This window comes from Aythya marila (genome assembly GCF_965140915.1).
Source record: "Aythya marila genome assembly, chromosome: 2".
In the NCBI taxonomy this organism is placed as follows: domain Eukaryota; kingdom Metazoa; phylum Chordata; class Aves; order Anseriformes; family Anatidae; genus Aythya; species Aythya marila.
In genome coordinates this window covers 92231126-92250718 of record NC_139043.1, presented here as the reverse complement: position 1 = coordinate 92250718, position 19593 = coordinate 92231126, and the positions used below count along the sequence as shown (strand labels likewise).

Below are 19593 nucleotides of genomic sequence, written 5' to 3'. Positions count from 1 at the left end.
TCTCTGCCCACCAGTTTTGCAGAGGGCAAGACACAGAAATCCGTTGATACACTGAGATGGCTGAAGCCATGCCCAATGAATGACTCTCCAGGTAAAAACAAAAGAATCGTAACATTTTGTTCTATACACTGAACCTCAAAGGTCTTGATCTTGAAATGTCACTGGCGAGAGATGTCCAAATAAATATGCTTCCGCAAGAATTGTAACCTTTCGTAAAATAATAATAAAAAAAAGTACTTTCTGGGTGTATATATATATATATATATATATACACACACATATATATATATATATATATATATGTGTGTATATATATATGTATATATATATGTATATATATATTTGTCTTCAGCACAAATACAACGTATTCAAATAAAAACCAGATGCAAAACCACAGCTGGTCTTCAGTGACACTCAATTTACACAACAAAAACAGAATTAAGTGTTTATGGAACTTGCAAAGTACTAGGAAGTTTTTACCTTCAAACACTGAAACTAAAAAAAACCTTCTGTTTCCATAGATGCTTCCTGATGCATTACCTTTTTAGTGCTAAGAGATATAATCAGAGACAGGCACTTAGTGAAACACAAATCCACTTCCACTTGCTCCTTCAGACAGCAAAATTCACCTCAGAGTAATTTCCCTTTTTGCAGAGGACCAGCAAGCTTTAAGTCCCTCTTAAACTCGGGTTTAAATAGGATTTAGGAGAGGTATAGTTATGGAGTCTGCGACCTGTCTAAGTGCTTAACTTAGGTGTGAAATAGATCACACAGGACAGCACACAGGTCCACAAGCCGGGTGATCAACAGTGTCAAAGGCTGACAATACAACTAACAAAAAACAGTATTAGGCACCTCCATATTCTGCATCCATAGCTAGGAGTCAATCATTCACCATCTACAGATGCGCAAGTTCTTGTTGTGTTACTGAAAATAAAATTGCACCATATCAGGTCAGGTCAAATGGCTGGATTTCCTGATGGCTGAAGTCCACAAGACTCTTCTTGCTGTGCTGCAATGCGAATTGCAAATTTGCAGTAATTAATTGATTTTAAAATCAGTACTCATATTAACACTGACAAATAATCCAAGTTAGCACTAACAGGGTGCTAGAGACCAGTCAGCTTTATTTAGGTTTGGGACCAGTGATTCTGTCTACTTTCTCCAGCAAAAAGGTCTTCAACCACATTGTCACTACATCAACACAAGCTCAAGTTTTCAAGACCAACTGTTCCTCAAGTGCTCTGCTACAGCACTTGCTCTCAGACTGTTGAAATTTGCCATCAGTCTCAGTGAGATGGAAGTCCAGGACACCAAACACGTGAGCTCCAGAATAGGAAGCTCTATAGGAGCTACCTACAAGTGCTTTCAGCAGGCTGTCATCCAGCTTTTTTCTCTCATATCTCTCTCCACTTTAAATATTTTTGATATAAACTCCACATTATTAACATGTAAAGAAAACATGGTATCAGAAAGGGACAAGATGGCTAGCTGCGAGTCAGAGAAACTGGTGCAATTATCTACACTGCCACCGATACACCGAGTGACCTTGGGTGACCATGCTCAGGGTCCCCTCTTGTAAGCCTAACAGTCCTGAGCCTTTCCTCTTCAAGAGGCTGAGAAATCTCTTGGAGATGCATAGAAGGAGTCCAAAGTCCCATCTTCTTAAGGTTTCCATGAGGCACTTGGGCCTACTGCTGTTTTGTATAAATCATAGAATATCCCAAGTTGGAAGGGACCCATAACGATCATTGAGTCCAACTCCAATATAAAAAGCTGCATAAGTTGTGTGGCATGTGAAAAGGTAGCTGCCTTCATCCTTGGAGCATTAAAGGATAAACTGCAGCACCCAGTTTGCTTTCTGAAGTTATTCTGCACAAACTATTAAGGAATAAGATGGATCTAGGGTAGGGATGCATTTATCTGAAATAGAAATGGAGAGGGTGTTATAACCAGGACCCTGCCGCCCTCCTGCCCCGACTCCAAAACCCTATTTGTTGGGAGAGATAAAGAAAAAGGAAGAAACAGAGCAGCAGTCAAAGCTTGAAGTCTAGCTGTTTCCATGACAAGCTAGCATCCAAACATTTAAGAACTACACAAGCTGGAACTGCAGTTTAAACTGGGTGACAGGTTCATGAAATAGGTAACCTTATCTTTCTATACTCTGTTGTGCATTGCATATGGCAACTGAATTCTGCTTTCTAACTCTGTTTATCTAAATGACTTTTAATAAGCAGAAGGGGAGAAAGAAATGCTTAGAAAACTTCTGTATGTTTACTGAGGCAAAATATGTTACAGAAGGGGACAGAAGTTCATGACCATTTTTTCATACATGAACTATGCTATTTTGTTGAGCATTGCAAGGAAAAAAAAAAACAACAACAACACACAAATAAGCAAGAAATCCCTTTTAACAAGGTAGTACACCTGTATAGCATATTTGCATTTTAAAGCTAAATAAGAACCATTTATAGCCACTTCTGTAGAGGAGTTCTGAGAATAAATAATTTTAAAGATAGCTAACTCAAGAAAGTACTTAATATGACACCAACCCGGGAAGGAAAGAAACACAAAACTAGGGTATCAGTTACGGTATAGATAGAGATATCTCGTTAAAGGGTCAGAAATAACTGAACTGCTCAGAAACCTCTAAAGACCTCTCCATTACATCACACTGCTATATGGATAAGACCATCTCACTAGGAGTAGCTGAGAAGTGGTCATAGCAATACCTTAGAAATCTAGTAATAAATCCTTGTTTCTCTGTTCTTACCAGGGAGACAAAATTTCAAAGCAATGATAAAACTTAGAGGTAGCTCATGTCCTTCCCTCCCACCCTGCCAAAGAAAAGTTGGGATTGAGTCCTAGAGAGGTGGATGTTGGTTCATCCATTGGTCCATTAATTTTGGAAAACAAAACCAAACCTACATTTATAGTTAGGCAAGTCACTCCATGAAGCTGTGAGAAGGTAAAACAAAAAGACAACATTGGGGAGCTCATTTTAGAGAATGCACAGCAGTATGCACAGCCACAGAAAAACAATATTCAAAAAATATGACCTAGATAACAATATTTCCTAGTGACTAGAATTCATTAAAAACAGAAGATTAAAAATGTACTGCACAGGACTCTTTGAAGCCTGAGTGTCACATTCAGTTTAAATAACCCAACCCATCTTAGCTAAAAATAAAAGCAACTTTTTTTTTTTCTTACAAAAAAATAACAACAAAGAAAGCTGAGAGTTATGCTAATAAGAAGAGGCTAATAAGTCGGTATGAGACAGGGCTCTGACTTCATAGGGCTCTGCATGAATGAATGCTTTCTTTGGCTTTGAGAGAGATTGATAAGCTCACAGACCTGAATGTTGGCTTCAAAGGGACTCCAAAAAGTAAAAGTAAGTAAGTAAGTAAGTAAGTAAAAGTAAGACTCAGCAGAAAGTCTCCAAGTTTCCATGACACAAAACTAAAGTACTTTCATATAATTTTGGTGGAAAATCATCATGATTAAATTATGCCATGTCATGGCAGCAGTGTGTTATCACAAGTGAGGAAATCTACTTCAAGCCTTTCCTACTTTCCCTACTTCTCACTGAGTGCTACAAACAATGAAAACCCTTCTCAGGAAGGCTCAGAAAGGAAGAAAGGAGAAATCAAACCTTTCCCTTCTTGAGCAAGCTTTTGAGTCCCGTCTTGAACAGAGCCCCAAGTCATGGTTTTGTTTCAAGAAACTACTTGCATGCTTCTATACTTAAGCACGTGCTTCAGGACTATGCTAATGCCAAAGTACCTTTCTAAATAAAATTTATATTCACCTAATGAGTAGATATGTTGTACTTTAAGAGCTTTACTGTCAGGGAAGCATGAATAAAAGGATGGGATGCATAGACTCATCCATCTTATCCCATAAAAGTAACACACAACATTATAAAATATTTTACAGTGTAAATTCAAAACTTCAGATGCCTTCAGGAGGCCATCTGACCATCTTCATAACCAGAAGATACTTTTCTTCCCTACCCCCAACCAACAAGAAAAGAACATAAAACCTCTGGTTTAGAATTCCCTAAAGAAGAAGAATCGCAGAACTACAACAAACATAAACACACCTTCGTGCTTAGCATGGTCAACTGAGTTCAACACTTTCTTTAAAATGACTCAGTAACAGCTTTGAATTGTACAACCACTTTATACCTACTGACTTCATGCTTTGTGATTTGTCACAGTGGTACTTATTTTGTTCTTTGAAACAGTTACAAAAGCCAAACTAAGATCTTGTCTTTTAGAATACACTAAAATAATGCAATGATAGTAAATTGAATAGCACACTGCCAAATACTCCACCTTGCCTGCCTATCATTCCAAATATCTGATTTGGGATTAACCTTGGCAGATAAAATTGTCTCATTTTGGATTTAATGCATTATAACTGTTTAATGCTTAATAAGGGAGTTTCTTCTTGCATGAATGAATTTGAGGTTTCAACTTTTGGTGTGTCAAACTCCATAAGACAGAACAGCTTGCCATTACTCTTTATTTATTTCATTTAACTAGAGCTCCTTCTAAGCAACATTTCAGTATGACTTTGGATCTTAAGAATTAAATTCTAGGGGAAGCCAACAGGAACAGTAGGACACAGGCAATCCCAATGTGCCATGACACTCAGAGGAAATGGTTTTATTTTAGGTATGTATAATGCCATTTAAGCTCTGGAAGAGGAGCTTATTCTGTGGGGACACAAATCTAATCTCTACTACACTAGGTGCAAATCAGGAGCAACTTCAGGATATTCACTGGTTTACATCAGTGGCAGAGGAGAATAACACCAGCAATTTTATAGAATGAACTTCAGAAAGTTGAATACAAACAGTCTGTAGGGCTTTTGTTTGCTAGCTCCCCTCCATGATTTTATAACAATTTAAGGAATGAAATTCAGAGAGGAAAGAAACTAAAACTCACCACTGCTGTTTAACATCTTTGTAGGTGGGATCAAGTGATATCTAGTGCACCCTCAGCAATTTTGCTGATGACACCAAGATGTGTGGTGTGGTTGACACGCTGGAGGGAAGGGATGGCATCCAGAGGGACCTGGACAGGTTTGAGAAATGGGCCTATGCGAACCTCATGAGGTTCAACAAGGCTAACTGCAAGGTCCTGCATCTGGGCTGTGGCAATCCCAAGCACAACTAAAGGCTGGGTGACAAGTGGGTAGGATAGAGAGCTCTGCAGTGAAGGACTTGACAGTACTGGGGGATGAGAAACTCGACATGAGCCAGCATTGAGCACCTGCAGCCCAGAAAGCCAATTGTATCCTGGGGTGCATCAACAGCAGGGTGGCCAACAGGCTGAAGCTGGTGATTCTCCCCCTCTGCTCTGCTCTCCTGAGACCCTACCTGGAGAACTGCGTTCAGCTCTGGGGCCTCCAGTACAAGAAGGACATGGGCCTGTTACAATGTTCAGGGGAGGGCCACAAAGATGATTGGAGGGCTGGAGCATCTCCTATGAAGAAAGGCCGATGAAGAGGAGTTTAGTTAGCCTAGAGAAGAGAAGGCTCCAAAGAGATCTTATAGCACCTTTCCAATATTTAAAGGGGGCCTACAGGAAAGACAGGGAGAGACTATTAGGGGGTATAGTGACAGGACAAGGGGTAAAGGTTTTAAACTTAAAAGCGGGTAGATTTAGATTAGATACAAGGAAGAAATTCTTCACTGTGAGGGCAGTGAGGCACTGGACCAGGTTGCTCAGAGAAGTTGTGGATTCCCCATCCCTGGAAGTGTTCAAGGCCAGGTTGGATGGGGCTTTGGTCAACCCCAAAATCTAGTGGGAGGTGTCCCTGCCCATGGCAGGGTGGTTGGAACTGGGTGGTCTTTAAGGTCCCTTCCAACCCAACCCGTTCTTTGACAGGAGTTTCACAGTTTCCACAAGAACACTTACATTGTTGTGAGATAACATTTTAAAGCTCAGCTAAGGTAAGACTAATTTATAAAATTAGTAGTTAATGTGTCAAAATGCAGGTTACTCACCTAACGAGGTGTTCCCTCAGATTAATGTCATAAACTATGATTATAGTTCCTACTTCAGAGGCACTGGAAGAGGATGGAACTTAAGTAAGTGTCTGAAATACAAGTTTGGTGACTGTATAATCCAGCCAAATCCACAAGCATAAATTGAAAGTATCTAAAGTGTCTGACAGTTGTACTGTTTTTCAAAGTCTTAATATGTCTCAAAAAAGTTGATGTATGTAGAGTTTACAACCAGAAATAGCTTGTTAAAAAAAAAATATTTGTAGACAGATACAAGTAAATGGCTTTCAAATGATTTTTAAAAAGCCCTGTTGCATTTCCCAAAACTATGAATTTTAAGACCCACATCTCACATTTGAAAGCCCAGAAGTAGCTGTTAAACAAGGCAGAGTAGCAAATGGAAAGCCGATAAATGACTGACACATTTGTCACAGAATTCTGTGACAGTCATCAATCACACAATGATCTCCACATTTGTGCTTATAAACTTAAACATCTATAACCATGTAGTGACTACAGGTAACAATAATAAAATTGTACCAGGTGTATATTAAATTACTGGAATTTCCAATTTATAAACATTCCCACTTCTTCCAGAAAAAGTATCTCCTCTTTTTAAGCTTAGAATTTAAATGTAAGATCTCAAAATTTACCTTAATCAAAACATAAGAAAGCACCTGTTTCATTGGAGATTTTTTATAAAAATATTATTCTCTGCTTTGCTTGTGCTCCTCAGACTTATTACTGCGATTCTCTTGCAGTTCAGTTAAATGTCAATGCTCCAATTACTTTAATAGTCAAACTGTGCGCTATTTTCACCACACAGTCATTCAGGCTTGTCATGTTTGACAAATCCAGTAATTGAGATGAACTCTTGGAGAATACTGACATGCAACCAGTCATTTCCTACTACAGAATGTTGACCTCTGCAGCAGACGCCGCAGAGGATTTATTCAGCAGCTTGAAAAAACAAACAAGCTTGTTAAGTTTAAGATTATCATTTTATACATCTCCACTCATTTCCTTGTTTACTCACTTTATTTTTCTGCTGCAGCGGGAATTAAAACATTAGGAACACCTTGAGTAAGTGCAGAGAAAGGACTAGAGGAAATATTCTGAAAGACCATCATAAAAATTTGCCTAGCAGGTTATTAGAGGCTGACTGTAATGTCAAACAGCTTCACAACCCCCTCAAGCCTCCCCAGCCCCCAAGCAGCTGCACACCTCCAGCTTCAGCTCATTAAGAACTGAAGGTACTATACAAATTACATAAAGTATTTACTGAACAGTGCTGCTTCCAATCAGTCACTACAATATGTTTTAACCCTTGATGGTGTGTGCGTGTTCTTCTTACCATTCCTCCACCATGCTGTTCACCAATACACAGGCAACAACACTGAAACCTCAGGATTATTCCCAGTGACCTGCAGAACCCACCAAGAGCACATTTGTTGGGTTAGCAGGTCCTTGAGTGATGCCTCTGGGACAACCATCAGTATTTAACAGGCACGGATATCTACAAGCTCATTACATTTGTATTGAAGAAAACAACCAACCAACCAACCGCAAACCTAACAGGCACAAGACAAAACACAAGATTTTGCAATGCTAGCTCATCACAAAGAAAAAACGCAAAGAAGTGTGATGAGAACGTAACGTAATTTAAATACAATTCTGAAATTCCCTTGTGATTTACATTAACTGGGGATCTGATGCTACTTTTGTTACGGCCAGGAAAGCTACTGTTGACCTTTTTCCCAGGATTTAGTCTTTCTCTGGATGAAGTGCTGACATTTCATATAAAGAATAATGAAAAAAAGTGACTTGTGATTGAAAGCGAATGGTGGATAAAAATATAAAGAAGAAATAATCCACACAGACAACAGTAACTTCTAAGAAGTGACCTTTGCAGTTGCCAAAGTTAAATATCTCTTTGCATGCTTCTGACTGCCTTTATCAGAGACAGAGGACGGTCCAGGGCACATGTTACAAACCTCGACTATAACAGACCTGGTTTTACATCCCCTCCACCAAAGACTTTTTGCTTCAGCTCAGGCAGGTGAATTCATTTATCTATTTTACAAGCTGATTGATTGGTTCTCACTGGAGTCTTTGAAAGAAACATGTGTTAACTACTGCAGGTCACTCAAATTCTGCAGGAGATAAAGACCTCTGAAGTACCACCGATAGCCTGTCCATATAATTTTTTTATTTTTTTTTTAAATACATACTAATTCACAACAAGGTGTATGGCAGCTAACAAGGCTGAAAGGGCAGCGGGAACAACCTGAGTTAGCAGAATTAAAAGTAAAAGACATTTGTAGAAAATGAAGAACAAGTACTTGTGCAAAAATGCATTTCCAGGAAAACAAGAGTTCAAATACCCACTAGAAAGGGGAAGAGAATAACTAAACAGCTGCACTCTGATGAAATTACTATGTCTATATTCAATTAGGCAGGCATTACCCACCTGTGAGATAGAGGTCAGAAACTTATGAGATCACTTAACGCATCTGGTAATGCAAGAAGTCTAAGAGCTAATGGGTGAGAACAACACCCTCTCTCATTGCTGAGGGTCACTTAACCTTTACCAAGAGGGAAGGCAGTAAATGTCCCTTCAGCTGAAGGCTCCAGATTCCTCCTTTTTCCATGGAGTTCTTAATGAAAGATGGTAGTTACTCATACATCATGCATTCAAACAAAAATTAGCCTGTGGTACAGTGTGCAACTGACTGAAGCAATTCACTGCATTTGCCTTGGGGAGGCTGACTCACAGAGGAATAGAGGGCTGACTCTAGTCAGAATCTTTTTCACGGTCTCACAGTCCTTAACATCTCCATAGGTCATGTGTGCTGTGTGCCCATCATTACCATACAACGCGTTAGCAGAGATCATGAATGAACTTTCTACCTTTTCACATGACACAAACCCAGTAGCATCTTGTGACGAGGAAGAACCAGGTAGGGAAACTAGGCCGCCTCCCGAGGTACTGCAACCCGGAGAGCAGTGTTCCTGAAGGCAGCACTTTTCTCTCCTACCATCTGTATGTGGCTGCAGATACTGAAAGAGTTCTGTAAATCTTCAAGTACTACAAAGTCCCAATCCACAGAACACCTGTGCAGACACAGTACAGAGGGAAGAGCCCCTCATGTTCAGTTATGCCCACCCATGGCTACCATGCATTAGCAGATTGCTAAAGCTAAATCTAAATCCTTTTGCATTAGGATTGCTGCTTCTCTGAGGCAAAGACACAAAGCCTGAAGACTGCATACTCGTAATGCAGCAGCCAGTGCTCTGCCCTCCTCCCCACCTTACAGCAGCTTTCAGAAGCCCCACCAGCCTTCCTGACTGAGGGGAAGTAGGTTGTGTCCCATCCACCACTGGATGCTGAATGAATTTTTTCCTTCTTCCTTCCCCACCAACCTGCTGTTAGATGATCATATTAAATCGATAACCCAGACAACTTCACACCACATTTACCTGAGCAGGAGATGAAGGTTTTCAAGCCATAGGCCAGACTTGGTGACCACTCTCTACAGCTTTACCACCTGCCGTAACAGTGGGGCCCCAGCAGTAAACCTACACCTTAATGAGGAGCAGGGCAACATGCTAATTGAGCACACCTCGTGCTTTGAGGTCTGCTTTTTGGGCTGCCTAATGCTCGACAGGTGTTATAAGGCACTGTTTATCCTGTGAACCTGTAAATGGGCATCAGGCAACAGCTGAGCCCAACTTTAGGAAATCTGGAGAAAGGTAGTGTTAGCATTTCCCTGTCTGAAACCCGTGAATCCCCAGAAAATCTTTCCCCATTAAATCCAAGCCTCATCTGACATATCTGAGCAGCTGTCCCTCTCCCTGCACCTTCTTGCCATATCTGCAGTGTGGATTCTCACTGTCATATGAAAAAATGGGATTCCAACGCCACTGCTGTTCATAAGGCCAACAAACTATAGACCACATCAGGGAGAAAATCTTCCAGATAAACTGGAACATGGTGACCTTCATGGCATGATTAAGGAAAAGCTGATCATTGTGGCAGGGGGTCTGCACTAGATGACCTTTAGAGGAACCTTCTAGTACTATTTTCAATGACTCTGCTTGCAAAAAGAACATTTATTAGACAGCATCTGTGATAAAGGAAGAGCTTGTGTTCCTAGGTGGTATGTACAATAATCTTGGCTCACTACCTTGATTTGTTGCTTATGTAAGGTTATCTATGTTATCTGGTTTACATGAACATGTTTCCAGAAAAATCCAGACAAAAATGTGTTCACAATATATTTGATATTGTGGGGGGTGGAGGAAGCTGTCTCATGATATTCTTGTTTTCTTTTAATAACCAGTCATCAATATTTTTGAAAGAACATTTTCGGGCCCCAGAGGCTGTCAATGCCATGTTTCAAAGTCAGCCACATCCCTTTGGACATTCTCAAAACAGATTATCACATTCCATGTTTTTTTCCTAGGCCACATCCTTCTCTGCAAAGTCCCAGCCAGCAAGATGTTTGAACATCGAGTCTCAGAAAAAGACTTTGTTCTTGTAGGAAGAAGCTACAAGGAGGGAGGAAAGGAAGGGCAGGAAGCAAGCATGATTTATGGCTCCAAGTTGGGAAGATGGGCGACTGAGATAAGTGATAAAACCATGAGGATCATCTAGGAGCATGTGGCTTATGTCTCCCAAAGATGTGACGCTGCAAAAGCTGGTGGTCCGCAAGACAAGGAGGAGGGTGCTTTGGCTTCCAGGAGACTTTATAATGAAAGAAAAGATCAAGTAGGGCACTTGTAATCAGACACGATGCATATGAAGCTGTCACCCTTCAGGGGGCTGAATGCAGGACAGACTTAGTGCTTAGTGAAAGAGGAGGGACTGTGTTAGAGTGTTTGCCCGGAGTGATAATGAGCTAAGGAAGTACCAGCAGCCTTTCATCAATAATTAGATCACCAAGGGGCAGGGAAAGGCAAATTTATTTACAGGCCAGAAAAACACATGTATGTTTATGGGCTATTGATTATATCCAAATGTTCAACCATGATGGATTTTAACAGTGATTTTCTCTCAGTTACAAAATTCACAAGCATTCGTTTCCTTACAAATAAATTTATGAGAAGATACAAATGTATTTCAGGTTACTTCTTGTATTTCTCGACTCACGGATAGGAAATTTTATGTTGGCTTTTAATAAATAAATAAACAAGAATCCAAAATATCTTCTACAGGTTAAAATGGCATTTCATCGTGAGGGAATTCACCACGGCCACTAAGATCTGCATTCATGTTTCCAAGTTCCTGAATTACTTAAATCTGTTTGTAAAGCACCCTAATGTATTCTCAGTGGAATGGTTAACAACTGTGAAGAATGCCATAGGTTGGTGTTACTAATACTTAATAAAGGGCTTACTAACACATCAGTAATAAAGGACTTACTAACGCATCTGGAAGAGTAGCCAAAGAGCCTGATGTACTATAAACAACCACATATTTTACAATTACAGTAACCATTTCAATCTCAGAAACTACTGTTTTTGGTTATGTTCTGAGCATGTTCCTCATACTTATCTGAGTGAACTTCACTACTCCTAACATTTACATTGCTACACAAAAAAGGGAAGACCCTTTAGGGATGGTCATAACAGAACAGGTCTGTGAGTAATTATCTCCTGACATAACCATGGAAAACAGAGATAAAACACACTAATTTAGCCATAATCCTGCTTTCATAAATTTACTGATGTAGAAAGGGAAAAAAAGACAATAAAATAACAGACTCTAGTCAGGGCTTTGCCTGGTGCTAAATGAGACCTCCTTTTAATCACATTTCTTTATACGGCTCTGGGGGCTACGATACTTTTGGTAATTTTTTTTTATTTTTAATTGCTAAAGCTTAATCTCACAGTCCAGACTGAGCTTCTACATTTATTCTGAGAATTTAAACCATATTGGCCATTCTAAAATCATATGGCATCTCTATTTTCTGTCATAAGATCTATGCATACTTATGCATAATTTTTACATATAAACATAAGAATATATAGAGAGATTATATAGATTTATATAATTGCATATAAATTACATAGTATATAATGAATATTTTACAGATGTTGTTATATCTAGAATACTATACCCTTTTCCCCGTATATGTTGCAAAACTCATTGTACTGCCTAAATAACAAGAAACAATAGAGGATGCTTTTTTGTGTGCGTATTTTGGACTTGATATATGCCTACATTTTTCCTGTTCTATACCTATTTAATTAAATTGCAATGAATAAAAGAGTGGCATACCACCCTAAAACAGGAGTATAATAATGAATAATAAACCAGTTGTGCTGTACCATGATTCTCTAACACCTAAACTCAATGCTTTAAAAAGACTTTACAGACTTGATCTGCATATATATGTTTGCCTTTGGATCTGAAGTGTGGAGTATCTGTTGAAAATTTTCTGTCAATTGCCCTCAGACATCTCTTGAGTAAGTCTAATTGCCCTCAGACATCTCTTTAATAAGTCTTTGAGAAAAAAAAAGTCAAAAGGGTATCTTTAATAGGTGGTTTTTCTTTATATCTCTTTCATATACGAAATCACAAATATATACTAATATATCATCCCCTAAAAAACAACAGAAAAAAATCAAATTAATTTGTGAGGAAACTGAGTTTTATTCCTAAAGGCACAAATTGCAGATGCCCTACTCTACTGCCTACACTGAAAATGAAACCAAGAGATAAAAGTTTAAAAAAAAAAAAAAACAAACAAGATTTAAGAAATAAAATAATAATAATAAAAAAAAGATGCAAGAACAGACATGCAGAAATTGACACACACACACAAAAATGGTGCTACAGTAAGGAATCATCTGAACTCATTTCTGGTTGTTTTTCATTCCACCAGAACCCCACCAACAAAATGATAACCATGTATTACAGACTGCCTACTTACTGTTAACGCACGCTTAATCCTGCCAACGCTGGTTCTACAGAAAACACGATCAGTTTGCAACCATAAATGAACAAAATTACCATCTGCACACTGAAGAACAGAATTGCAAACATAATTATATCTCTTACATGTTGTAAGTACACAGTTGTTTTAAATTTGGACTTATAACCTGTTTTTCAAATAACAGCTTCAGTCTGCTTCCAAGTCACTAAGGTAATGGCTGTAATAAGTAGCTATACCTCCTAATCAGCGAATGTCACAATAAGCACAGTACATCTATCTATCTAATTCTTTTTGGCTATGTTATTATGGTTTATGAGCAGTTTTACCACCCATATGTTATGTTGTCACGTTCTTCCAAAAGCTGGTTATTAGGATTAACTGGAGAAAGTGAAATATGAATGGCTGTATAAATTGCAGAGCTGACTGCTGCTAAAAGCAAGGTGTCCTAGGTCAAAGGAAGAAGTGTCATGCAACACAGGGCATGCCACTTATTTCAGCAGGAAACCCACAGATTTTGCTTTGGCCTCTGTGAGGCTTCCCGACTCATTGCCACAGTTGGCTTCATATGGAAAACAACATCTGACCCTCATTTATTTCTGCTCTGCTAATACGCACCATGGACATCTGTACAAAAATAGCAGAAGCAATCCTTCTTCTCAGAAACTTTAAAGCCAGATACCGCCTCCCCCCCCCAAAATAAATAAATAAATAAATAAATAAATAAAATAATAAAAAAAAAAAATCAGAGGATTACTTCCATACAAAACATTCTTGATGAAATCAGGCATCCCTAGATCCAGACACCTTTATTTTGGTAAAAATTCAACAAATAAACAAACAAATAAAATACCGAAGGTACGAACCAGGGTATAACTACCCAGGCAAAAATACTACAAAAACAAAACAAAACCTTAAGGGCTCTGTGACCCACAATGAATTATGATTTGCTCAGGAACCCATCCTGTAAGGTTGTTCAGAAAACAAACAAAAACCCCTAATCTCCTTCTGTGACTTAATAACAGAAGTGAGATATACAAAACACAGCAGGCAAATATCATCCTCTGCTCAGCACTGATGAGGCCCCAGCTTGTGCTTAGGGCATTGTGGCAACAGTGGAGAAATTAGAAAGTATCTGGAAGAAAGCAGCGTATTTAGGAGCAAGCAATGTTCTTAAAGCTTTGACAAGGAGGATGTGAAAGATGTGGTTTCATATTCTTGGTCAAAGGAGAAGGGGAAAATGTAAATGTACTTATAAATGAGGACAGTGCTGCTGTTCTCCATATCCAGACCAAAAAAAAAAAAAAAAAAAAAAAAAAGTTTAATTTGCAACTAAATATAATGATTCTATGATTCGAGTTAACAAGAGGAAGGCAAGAGGAAATCCCTAACTAATAAGCTCACTAAGCATGGAAATGAATTAGCGCATGCAATCCCCCTTTCTGCAGATTTTTAAGGAAATATCCCATAAGAGACGATCTAACTATAATTCTCCATCCTAGTGGAACTGGGTGACCTTTAGAAAACCCTTCTAGCAGAAGCAGTGTACAATCTGTGGTCAAGAGATCAACCCCTTCCCTCTTTAGCACACCTTCCTGTCTCAGCCAAACAGGAAGGCTGGCAGAGCCTGGCACTCCTGCCCAACTGCCTGGATGAGGCATCCTTACAACATCTCTGCCTAACACTCTTGTGTTTCAGACTGGGGAGACAGGGCTGCATAACAGGGCTGAATGACAATATTTCCATCTTTCTGCATTCAGACAGAGCCAACAATGCACTTTCTTCTGTCCCTCTGTCAGCACGCAGTCCAGAAGCCATTTGTTATTTCTTTCAGGGTGATCTTACTGCTGTTTCTGGAACAACAACAGTTCATCTCTGCTGCCATTTCCACTCATTGTCTGCCCTGGTCTTCCAAGCCTTTGCATCAGTAAAATCTCACAAATGACTCTGGGGAGAAATTTGCTCTTTTTGATGGAACCTGGCTAAACAACCTCTTAACATCTGCCCACTGTGAGGCTGTGCTTCCACCCACAGTATGCTATGGCATATTTACCAGTAGGACATTGGTAAGGCATTTTTGTGACGCACCTTGCTGCATTATTAGAATGGCAAATTCAGTATTGGAAGTTCCAGAGTGGACTCTTCTCTCTTTCCAGTTTTCAGATTCCTTCCTTTCTGACATCCACATCTCTAAATGTCTGTCCTGTTACTGTAGAATAATTAATTCAAAAGAAGACGAAGCTAGTAAACTGTCTGAGCCAAGACCTTTTTTGGTAGCTCCGTCTGAGATTGAGGAAAAGACCTTTTGGCAAAGTTGTTCCTGTACAGTTCCAGGGAGTTTCATTGCAAATATGATCAGCAGCACTGTACCAGAGACATGAAGCTAGCCTGGCAAGCTGTAGACAGAACAGCTTCCATACCAGTCCTTTGATGACCTTATACACCGAGAGAGCCCGCAGCTGGCTGGTGAAGCAAATGGGATGCCAGCTGATGATGCACAGCATAGCCTCTGTATGTTTGCAGTGCTATCCCTGCTAATGAGGTAGGCTGCTGCGCTGTGCAATAGCTGAAGTTTCTATGGAGCTTTTATCTTCAGCTCCAGTGAGCTACAATAACCCAGCCTGGTTCTGCAGAATGTGTTCATCGCTACCCCTAGATTGGTGCCAAATAAAAGGAAGCATAGCTTTTGGACAGTCACAAGCAGAATAGTTAATTTCTGACTATTTCTAGCATCTTGGTATCGAAGTGCTAGCTAGAATAGTAATATGTAGAAGTCATAATGCATTGAAAAATGAAGGTTAAGTGCCTTCCCAAAGAAAAGAAGTCACAGCCTCTTCTGGTTCCTTCAAAGCACTCACACTAGATACACTTCTATGCTATGTCTTGGGTGCAACCTGAACCCAATCTCTCTTGCTGAGTAATTTATCAGCATCTTGTGATCTACATGTCAAAAACAGGAGGAAGATCAAGTATGGCTGTTAATATGATTTAAAGGGTTCTTTGCTGTTGCAGCAGCTGGAGACACAATTAGGTCTCTGCTCTAGCTACTCAATGAAATATTGTGAAATATAAGTAACTATGTTACAGTGGTCAACATGAAAGCTAAGCACTGCATTCTTTTTGATGTCTGCTCACCCATTTACGAGTTTGAAGTATCAGTTCCTTAAACTCAGCTGCGATAATACGCTGTGGAGGCTGTATTGCAGATATACCTTCAGCATTTTATTTGCTTCTTACAAAGCAACAATAAATGAAGGCGGCACAAAACAGTATTAAGCAAGATATGTTGAAATAAACAATTCTGTTGTTGCACAACAGCCATATATTACAGTTACATATGAGATGATGTATGAGAAGATGGGCAGCAACTGGTACTCTGTGGTAAAAGCTGCAAGTTCTGCCATAGGTGGGGTGGCAGCTTAAAATATTCAATATAAACAGCCTTGCTTGAGGGGAAAAATCCCAGCCCAGCAAGTTAATCCTTAAGAAGGTCAAACAATTTAACATACAAAAAAAAAAAAAAGCATTCCAAAAACATTCCTCTCAAACAGCTCTCCTTGTTAGCATTGATGCTTTCCAGTAAAGGGAGGTTTGGTGGCAGCTAGAGGTAGATGCTTTTTTACCCTTACAGGTTGAAAGCAGGAAGACATGAAGAACCGGCTTTTCCCAGTGACACAACCTAGAACATAGGCTGAAAGGTCTGGAGGGCAGCTGCTCGTAGTCAACTGCTACAGTTGTGTTAATGACAAAAAAAATGGATCACCAGGACGCTTTCCCCTCTGGAGATAAAACTATAAAAAAAGACGGGGCTGCACATTAAGCAAGATCAACATCTGACCTTCAGTAGAGTCTCCAAGACCTGCAGGACTTTCTGCAACAAATCATAGTTTTCCAGTGCCAAGATTTCAAGGGAGTGAACATGACTGACAAGCAGATCTAAGGCATAGTACCCATCTAGCTACACATTACCAGAGCATGAGAACTTTCAACATAAGCAATGTGCTAAAGGGCTCCTCTGCCCTACTCATTCATGCCCTGCTGGGATAAAAATGACTTCCCTGACACTGCAGTTTTGTATTTGGAGGAGAAACAAGACATTCTGATTTCTCCTTCCATTGTGGCCCTTTGCCTTCTTGCCCACGTACCCACGGTGTTTCATCACCAGACCTAACTACACAGCTGGTAGGAAGATACAATGATGTTGATACAAGCAAATTATCCCCAACAGAAGATGACCAGCCAAAGGTGAGCAGGTTCAGTGTCCATCCTGCTCCCATTCCAGTGGAGCAGCAGCTGTGACTCGCAGCCCCCTACAGGCCCAGCCATCCACACAGAAGTCCTTGAGGAGCAGCCTCCTTTCAGAGATCACATATTCAAAGAGATGCCCCTTGGGGCATCCAGCACTGAGATGCCCCATTCTCCTTAGGGATTTACAAAGGAGTTCAGCATAATCTCGTCCCACTAGTGAAGTTACACTGGGCATCACTTCGCTATGTCCTGACAAAGATTAAAAGGGTTCAGGTCGCTTCCTCAGCCTATGACTCTCATGTAGTAAGACATGTAATGAGTACTCAGTAAATCCTCAGATGCTGCTATAAGATGAAATAAAATGGACAATAAGCACTATTTTTTAACCAAAAAATATGTTACTCATTATGCAGTACATGCTTCTGTCATTCTCTGAGGGAAAAACGCCTAATTGCTTATGTTATATCTCACTGGAAATACAACAAAGACAACAAGCCAGGCTATTGAAGGATGAAAATAATCATCACAGCAACACGTGGTCCAGGGACTAACTCCAAGAGAGAGGTATTTAATCTAAAGAAATGTAAATTTTAACAGGAGTTTTGAGAAAAGCTCTGCCAATTAAGGAAATTGTCTGATCTACACCAAAAAAAGTCACCTAAATCCTATTTACTCAAACTTAACACATACTGTTCTGCTCCTGTGTGTATGGGTGGATCACTCCATAAGATTGAGAGAATCCTGATTTATTTTTTCCTCTGTAATCTCTTTTTTTTTTTTTTCTTTTTTTTTTTCTGCACTTTGGGACTATAGTTCCATGTAATACAGAAAGATAGCTTTCTGAAAAATTATAGTGGCCATCACTTACCTTTGAACACACGATCAGTTTAACAAAAACTCTAGCAGACTTTCAGCTAAGTACCTGCATAAATATACACCTTGTTTTTGCTTCAACAACCTATGGTACAAGCCTATGCCTTTCTCCTTTCTGCACACTGCCCATCACTCACATACATTTACACAAAGGGCATACAGGGAACAAATAATAATATTAAAAAAAGAGGGACAGTATATTTCTGCAAGCATGATAGATCACTCAGCATCCATTTCTCAGAAATCGTGCCTGCCCTCTGCATGCAAAACTTGCAGAACTCCAGAACAGCTGCTACTTATTGGTAGTCTATAAATCTGCACACCCATAAATGTGTTGGATGTGCTTGGTTATCTGTCAGATATGCAGAAAGGTAATGGGGTGGCACACATTAGGATTCATGAATGCACTTTTTGTAGTGCTTTTTTTTTCCTCCCAGAGGTATATTCAGGCCAAATCAATGGCCTCCAGAAAGTGGTGATGATGCAGTGCACAGCTTGGAAATCCATTCATGAGGGAGGGTGACAAGAAAGATTAATTGGCTATCAGTACTTTGCGGGGCCATAGTTGTCATTTTTTTGTGGAGAGGCACCTGTTACATGCATATATTTGCCAGGTTGGACAAAGTGGGCAGTAACTCGACTTCACAACTTCATACTTGCAATTTACAGAGCAAATGTCTGAAATAATCCAGAGCCATCATTCCACAAATGCAAGGATGGCGATGCACTACCATTACCGTTCAAAGGCTTGTAATAATGACTACCTGCTAAATACAATATAATTAGAGAATACTTCCCTATGAATTAAATGCAAATACTGTGATATGTGACTGAGTGAGCACATTTAGTTACTATTAGCATATTCATTACAATATAAAACCCCATTCTCAAGTGATTTTTTTTTTCCTGAAACGGAAATACGGGACTGCTACACCGGGGGTAGGAGGGGGACTGGCAAGCTTGGTGAGGCATGAAAAATCGAATTTCAGCGAAGCACTGGGAAGGACGTTGTTGGGCAATTACGGTGCTACAGTGTTTGCAGTCCACAGGAGCTGCAATCATCCGCAGTGACAGTGTGGCGTACGACTCCCCCAAGGCAGCGGGCTCGGGTTCAATCAATTTGTCAGACGCGGCGCTGCCTCCTCCCTCCCTCCCTTCCGCAGAGGCCTACCGGAGCGGGGGGACAGCTGGGCCGCACAGCTGCCTCGCTGCGGCAGATCAATTAGAACATCAAAATTCATCTGCTAATTAGCAAGCGAGTGTACGGAGGGGAGAGAAACCTCCCTTAAATGAATCATTTCCATGTATAAATGAATTCGGTGACATCCCAAATTTAGAGCCCGATGAGAAGAAACGCGGCCGCGTGTGTCGCTGGCGAACGCGAGCACACAATGCCGACACCGCAGAAGTTGAATTTACTTCCACTATCAGTGAAGGAAGACCCATATCTAGCAGGGCTATCGATGTCTAATCACAGAGTAAACAGCTCTACTTAGCTGTAACACAATATCATGA

At 40.0% G+C, this 19593-nt stretch overlaps 1 protein-coding gene across 14 annotated transcripts in view; it reads right to left on the bottom strand.

Moving 5' to 3' along the window:
- LOC309874774 (poly(rC)-binding protein 3-like) overlaps window positions 1-19593 on the bottom strand; it is a 424882-nt gene that overhangs the window by 94694 nt on the left and 310595 nt on the right. Inside the window, exon 1 of one of the 14 annotated variants that reach the window (XM_082753312.1) lies at window positions 6020-6040. The exons of the other annotated variants lie outside the window; for them this stretch is intronic. The gene's annotated coding sequence lies outside the window, so the exon portion shown is untranslated. Of the gene's footprint in view, window positions 1-6019; window positions 6041-19593 lie in introns of those variants that run through there. 14 annotated transcript variants of the gene reach the window in all.